The following is a 6,800-nucleotide window of genomic DNA, read 5'->3' as shown; positions in this document are numbered from 1 at the left end:
ACGTCTTCTGCTTCATCCATCAGTACCACGCTTTATCAGACTCAATTTCTGTGTATGTTGCCCCGGAACTGGGACAGCAGTCCCTCTGTATATGTTGGGGGGATGAGATGGGAAACACCGGTATATTTAACGGGAACCGAGAGGTCCTGGATGACCACATTGAGCCATGAAGTTATTGAGCTCAGCAGACGTCCGGAGACTTCTCCTCAACAAGTATGTGGCCGTCCTGGAAGACTCCATTCAAAGATCTGTCAACAAGGATCTTGTGAAAATACTGCAGAATGATGAGTTTCGGACTGAGAAGCAGCTGAAAGGGAAGGGTGAGATTTAATTTGCAAACGACACGTTGGGGGATCTCTGGGTGAAATGCACAATGCCATAATTTACCGCCAAGTGCGTCATTACAGAACTGACCACCAACTTGTACGGTTCTATTTCCTGACCCGTGTTTCTTCAGAGTACATTGAAAGCGTGCTGGCCAACCTCCAACATGGACCTCAGCACGACGTTGTCATCATCAACTCGTGTATATAGGATGTTATCAGGTATCATGAGCAATCACTGCAAATGTACAAAACCAACCTGGACCACCTGTTTATTCGGCTCACCGAGGTGCTGAGCCCCAAATGTCTGGTGATATGCAACACGTCCATGTATGTTGGATTCAAAGCTGCTGAAGTGCTAGAGTACCCAATTCCTGGGAATTTCTACAGCCCCACACTGGCAGGTTTGCACCAATTGGATGTGATTGACTTGCACTTCCACTTACGCTTCAAGCTGCGCTCCAGGGTTAAAGATGCCACCCACTCGAATCAGCTGGTTCATTGGAAGTATACCTGCATCCTGATGGCTCATATTGATTAGGCCTGGGGCATGCAGCAGGAACAGCAGGAAGAGGAGGCGGTGGGCTTTGAGATGGAGTGTGGACAGCATTGGTAACTGGCATCTAGAGCTGGGTACTGGGCAGGTGGCAGCAGTAACAGCATGAGGAGGAGGAGGTGGGCCCTGAGACGGAGCAAGGAGGGCATTAGAGGTTGAGGCTATCACCTGTATGGACAGTGTCGAAGCTGTAGCTATTGGAGACATGAATGAATGAATGGGATTCAAATCTGTTCCTACCTACTATGTAGCGAAACCACATGAAAGGGAATGGGCTTGGCGGAATCAGCTGGAAAGAAGACCCTGTTGAGCTTGAGTCTAGTCTGGGATCTAGAGCTGGGCAGTGGGCAGGCAGCAGCAGTAAGAGCAGGAGAAGTAACACAGCCATGCACACTACGTCTCAGGGCCCAATGCCACTGTAGGGACAGTGGGAATCTCATTCATCCCAATAGCTACACCTTCTACACTGTCAATAAAGGATGATGGCCTCAAGCTGTAATGCTGTCCTTGCTCTGTCTCAGGGCCCACTGCCTCCTCCTCCTGCTGTTGCTGCTGCCGCTGCCTGCCCAGTACCCAGCTCTAGATGGCAGTTAACAATGCTGTCCACACTCTCTCTCTCAGTCACTCACTCTCTGTCTCAGGGCCTGCCGCTTCTTCCTCATGCTGTTACTGCTGCCGCCTGCCCACTGCTCAGGCCTCAACCTCTAATACCGTCCTTGCTCCTTCTCAGGGCCTGCCGCTTCCTCCTCATGCTGTTACTGCTGCCGCCTGCCCACTGCCCAGGCCTCAACCTCTAATGCCGTCCTTGCTCCTTCTCAGGGCCCACCGCCTCCTCCTCATGCTGTAACTGATGCCGCCTGCCCAGTACCCAGCTCTGTATGCCAGTTACCAATCCTGTCCACGATCCGTCTCAGAGCCCACCGCCTCCTCCTCCTGCTGTTGCCACCTGTCAGTACTCCATTCATAAATATGGCATTACAGCCATCTAGGTGGCATTGATGATGCACTACACCCAGCTCTAGATGCCAGTTACCAATGTGGTCCCCGCTCCGTCTCAGTGCCTACCGCCTCCTCCTCCTGCTGCTGCCACCTGTCACTTGTAACTTATAACAGAGCTGTGTAGCTGGCTAATTTTTGGACTGAAAGACCCCCCTCAGAGACCTCTGCCTGTACTCTGAAGCCTGTTTATGGCTTGTAACGGATCGGTGAAAGCTGGTGGCTAATTTTTGGACCAGAGGAACCCCCTCATGTCCCTCTCTGCCTCTACTCGGACACCGTATAAAATCCGTCATGTTCCCTTGACCGCCCCATAAAATGACCTTGGCAGCAACAGAAAAATGACTTCCTTATTTTTTATTTTTTTACTTGTACAGTGTTGTGCAGAGTTGGGGGAGTCTTGACATGTCTTTTTAAACGTATTTATAGGCTGTAGAAGCTCTACACCATCCCGAAAAACAACCCAAATTTTTCCCCATTGACTTTAACAGAGTTCGAATTCGATGGTCAATCACCCGAATAATTATGCATTATTCGACCGAATAGCGGTCGAATCGAATAGTGAGCTATTCGACCAACACTAGTCAGAAATTTTCCCCAAGCTGAAAGTATTAAAAACCATTTGCCTCTGAGAAAGTCTGCAGTTAGAGTAGAGAGGAACAGAAAATGATTAGCATTCAGGACAAAACACATGGGAGATGCTGCAGTGATGTTAATAGAAGAAAAAATCAATTTGTAATTCAGGCAGAAATAAAGGGTTGCCCAACACAGGAGCAAGTGAACCAAGATATGATGAATGCTAGGTCTCAGGTTTTTAAGAGGGAAGTGAACAGATAGGTAAGCCCCGTTGGAATCTAGGAAAGAGTGGAAAGTGAAAGGAAAAGGCCAGAGATCTTCCTCTATGGAAGATCTAAGCTGAGAGAGAAACGTCAGGGGGAGCACAAATATAAAGTGCAGGATTGGTTTGGTAAGTAAAAATATCCATTTTAGATTTCAATAGGTTTTTATTATTTTAAACTTTTGCACTGCAATGAAAAATTTTGTGGAAATAGGAATAGAAACTGTCCTAAACTTACATAAGAGTTTGGGAAGTACTAGCATTTTGAATGCAGTGATTCTGCCTGATACAGAGAGTTCTCACTTATTCAGTTTACTCAATTCTGCTAGAAGAGAGGGCAAAATGGTCTTTAGTTAAGAGAGCTGATGTGGATCTTGGTAACAAAATGCCCAGGAATGGAATTGCAGAAGATTCCCAACAAAAGGCGAATTTTGCCTTCAGACAAATAATACTTATTTGTGACATTTGCAGTGGCAAAACATGAGATTTAGAAATATTAAGTTTGTAATAAGAAACTGCACTATATTGTAAAAGTACATTTTCTACAGTCATTAAAGATCTGTTTGAGTTTGTTAACATGAGTATGACATCGTCTGCAAACAGGCTTATTTTATGTACAGTATCAAAAACGAAAATGCCATGAATATTCGGGTCTGAGCTGATACGTTCTGCCAGGGGTTCTACTAATAGAGTAAATATTATGGGTGATAGCGGGCACCCCTGACGAGTTCCGTTTGTGATTGAGAAATATGAGGATAAAGCCCCTGTTGTAAAAACCCGGGCACTTGGAGATGTATATAAAGCCATTATGGCCTTGCTTATCCAACTGACAACTCCAAATTTCTCCAGTACTGCAGCTAGGTTACCCCAGTGCACTCTGTCAAACGCCTTCCCTGCAACCAAAGAGAACAGCAGAGAAGGTCGTTTCTGGAGTTCTACATATTTGATGATATTAATTAGGCATCTTGTGCCATTCGGCGCCTGTCTGGTCTTCACAAAGCCCACCTGATCAGGATTAATTAGAGAAGACATAATTTTGGCAAGTCTAATTGGAATGAGTTTGGCGTAAATTTTGATGTCTGTGTTCAATAATGAAATGGACCTATATTGATTGGTTTGGGTAGGATCTATACCTTGCTTCGGCAGAGTAACAATCAATGCCTGTAACATTTCATTAGGGAACGTACCAGCTGAAACAGCTGCGTTGAACACAGTCACCAAAAAAGGAGAAATACAATATTTGAACAGTTTTTAGTATTCATTGGAATATCCATTCATACCTGGCGATTTGTGGTTAGGGAGAGACTTAATAAAATTAATAATTTTGGATACCGAAAAAGGAGCTGAGATAGATTCTAATTGGTCACCCGATAACACTGGTAACGAAACAGAATCTAAAAAAGTGGATATCAGTTGAGGTGTAGGTTGTGGCCTATCACCATCTATTTGTAAATTGTATAAAGTGTGATAGTAGTTGCGGAAAGCTTCTGCAATATCATGGGGCTATAGCAAGTTTTACCATTAGTAGGATCTAAAATATGAGATATGTGTAATCGTATGCTTTGAGATTTCAATTCCCGTGCTAAAACAGCACCCGCTCTGTTACCCAAAACATAGGCCATGATTCAGTAAGCAAAATCGGAAGCTCGCTCGCGCATTCGTATTCGCGATCCGAAATCGAAAGCCGCTGCGCAATTCAGCAACTGAATGAGCTCGCTGCTGGAGCCGCGCATCCCCGGCAGTTTTACACTGGCGAGCTTGCATTAAAAGTCACTGTTCCCCTAAAAAAGCATTATTTCTAATGGCACACATATTACCCTTAGCCCTAAAAAAAAATATTTGTGCTGTTCAAATGTTTAAAACATCTATATGCGCTAAGAAAAAAGCATATTTTAAAATGACATTTCTATCCTGTTGGGCAAGAGTTAACCGAGTTCAGCTCCTCTACATAGGCGCCTATATAAAGGCTTATAATGCCTGATCGGAGGAGCTGCCTGCCGGTAAATCTTGCGACTGTCCGCGCTCCAAGCCTCGGCTTTGCCAAGTCACAAGCACACACACGTTCTTGTTTGCTTCTTATAGATATATATGTATATAACCTACCACCACCCTGCCAAATTTGTGGTCTAAACTATAAGGTGAACTCCTCGAAATCCGAGGCCTTACCCTTATATATACCCCCCACGCAACTCTCAGCGTTAAAAAATAGTTATTCTTTTACCTGGCGAGAGCGCTTGTTAAACTATTTGGGCACTCAAATAACAGCTACATACACTCAGCTATATACTTGTAACTTACCCCCATTGTTCCAGGAACTAAATGCCTACTTGAATAAATGGAAGGGACACTCATTTGTCGCTCCTGGGGAGAATTGCGTCCGTGAAGATGATGCTATTGCCCAAGCTCCTATATTTGTTTGAAACCCTCCCGGGTCGGGTCCCTCTCCTTACCTTGAAGAAGTTACAGGCTAGCATTTTGAACTTTATCTGGGCTCACAAACGTCACAGACTCTCAAAGTCGGTGGTTTGTACACCTAAAGCACTCGGAGGTATGGGGGCTCCGGACCTGATAAAATACTATGTGGCGACGCATCTTCGCTACTTGTCCTCCTGGACTATGTTAGTCTCCCCCAGTGTATGTCGGAAGTTGAAGGAAGCTTGGATTTCCTCACTTCACCCTAATGTGATGCTTTGGAGCTCCTCCTGGTTAATGTCCGAGAGGGATTTGCTGTCCCCGATGGTTTTTATGAGAAATATCTGGAGAACATATAATTCTAAGTACGGTCTTTCCTCTCGGGGCTCTGTGCTTACATCTATCATACGAACCCCTCTGATACCTGACAGGTTAGCTAGAAATATGTGGCAGCCATGGCAAGACTGGGGGCTTTTTCATCTCTGAAATGTATTACATCCAGTGGAAAAAAGATTGCTTTCCTTTTCGGAGTTGCAGGAAAAATTTGATCTCCCTCAAACAACCTTTTTTGCTTATCTACAGATTAGACATTATATACAATCACTCCACTCTGTGCCCAGATTCTCTGAAATAACTCCTTTTGAGAGAATTTGCATTGGAGGTCTATTTTCTAAGGACCCCATTTCCTCCTTTTATGGCCTTCTGCAGTAATCAGCAAGGGAGGTATCTGGTAAATTTGTATACATGAGTAACTGGGAGAGTATTTTGGGCAGTGCCCTGGAGCGGGATACATGGTCCACGTTGTGGGAAGCAGCAAATAAAAGCTCAATATGTGGCTTTATAAGGAAAATCTCTACAAGATTTTGTTCAGCTGGTATCATACGCCGGCGGTGTTACACCGCCTGTTTCCGGAGGTAGATCCAGCTTGCGCTGCGCTGCGGGTGCCAGCATGGGACTCTGGAACATATTTTTTGGTCCTGTTCCCTTATTCAGGGCTATTGGGGGAGAATCAATGCACTAATTGGGGACGTGACTCAACAACGATTTCCCCTTTGACCTGCTCCACCACTTGCTGGGATTGCCCCTTATGGACCTCCCCAAGTCCGCCCGTCAGCTCATTACACATATTCCAGTGGCTGCCCATACTCTAATCTCCACCAAATGGAAATCCAGACTGCCCCCCTCTATGGAGGATTTGTATGCTCGTATTCAAGACATACGCCTGATCGAGTACCTCCTCCGAAACAGGGTTGCGAAATTTGAATAGATATGGGGACCCTGGGATGCCTACTATATCAGTCTACAGGTTTAATATGTCGCTGGTTCCAGATGTCAGTGTGCTTCATATCCACCTTTGTTTGTATCCCCCACTCCTCCCCCCCCCTCCTATTCCCCGGCTTAGCTACGTTTTGGTTTTTTTTTGTTTTTTGACTCATTTCTAGTTTTCTGTTGTTTATTTATCTGTTGTTTACGTATTTTCATAGTTTATTGGGTTTGATAGACCAGTACAGTACAGCCACTGTTTTTACTGTTACTTACGCCAGACTTTTATGTACCATTATCGGATGTACCTATTACCCTGTATGCTGTGTTTACAAGATGTTTTGATGTATAAGCCTGGTTGTCTTTGTATGTGAAAATGTTCAATAAAAATTCAGTTTAAAAAAAAAAAAAA

The sequence above is a fragment of the Pyxicephalus adspersus genome, chromosome 2, assembly GCF_032062135.1.
Source record: "Pyxicephalus adspersus chromosome 2, UCB_Pads_2.0, whole genome shotgun sequence".
NCBI lineage: Eukaryota > Metazoa > Chordata > Amphibia > Anura > Pyxicephalidae > Pyxicephalus > Pyxicephalus adspersus.
Note: the sequence above shows the minus strand (reverse complement) of the source record.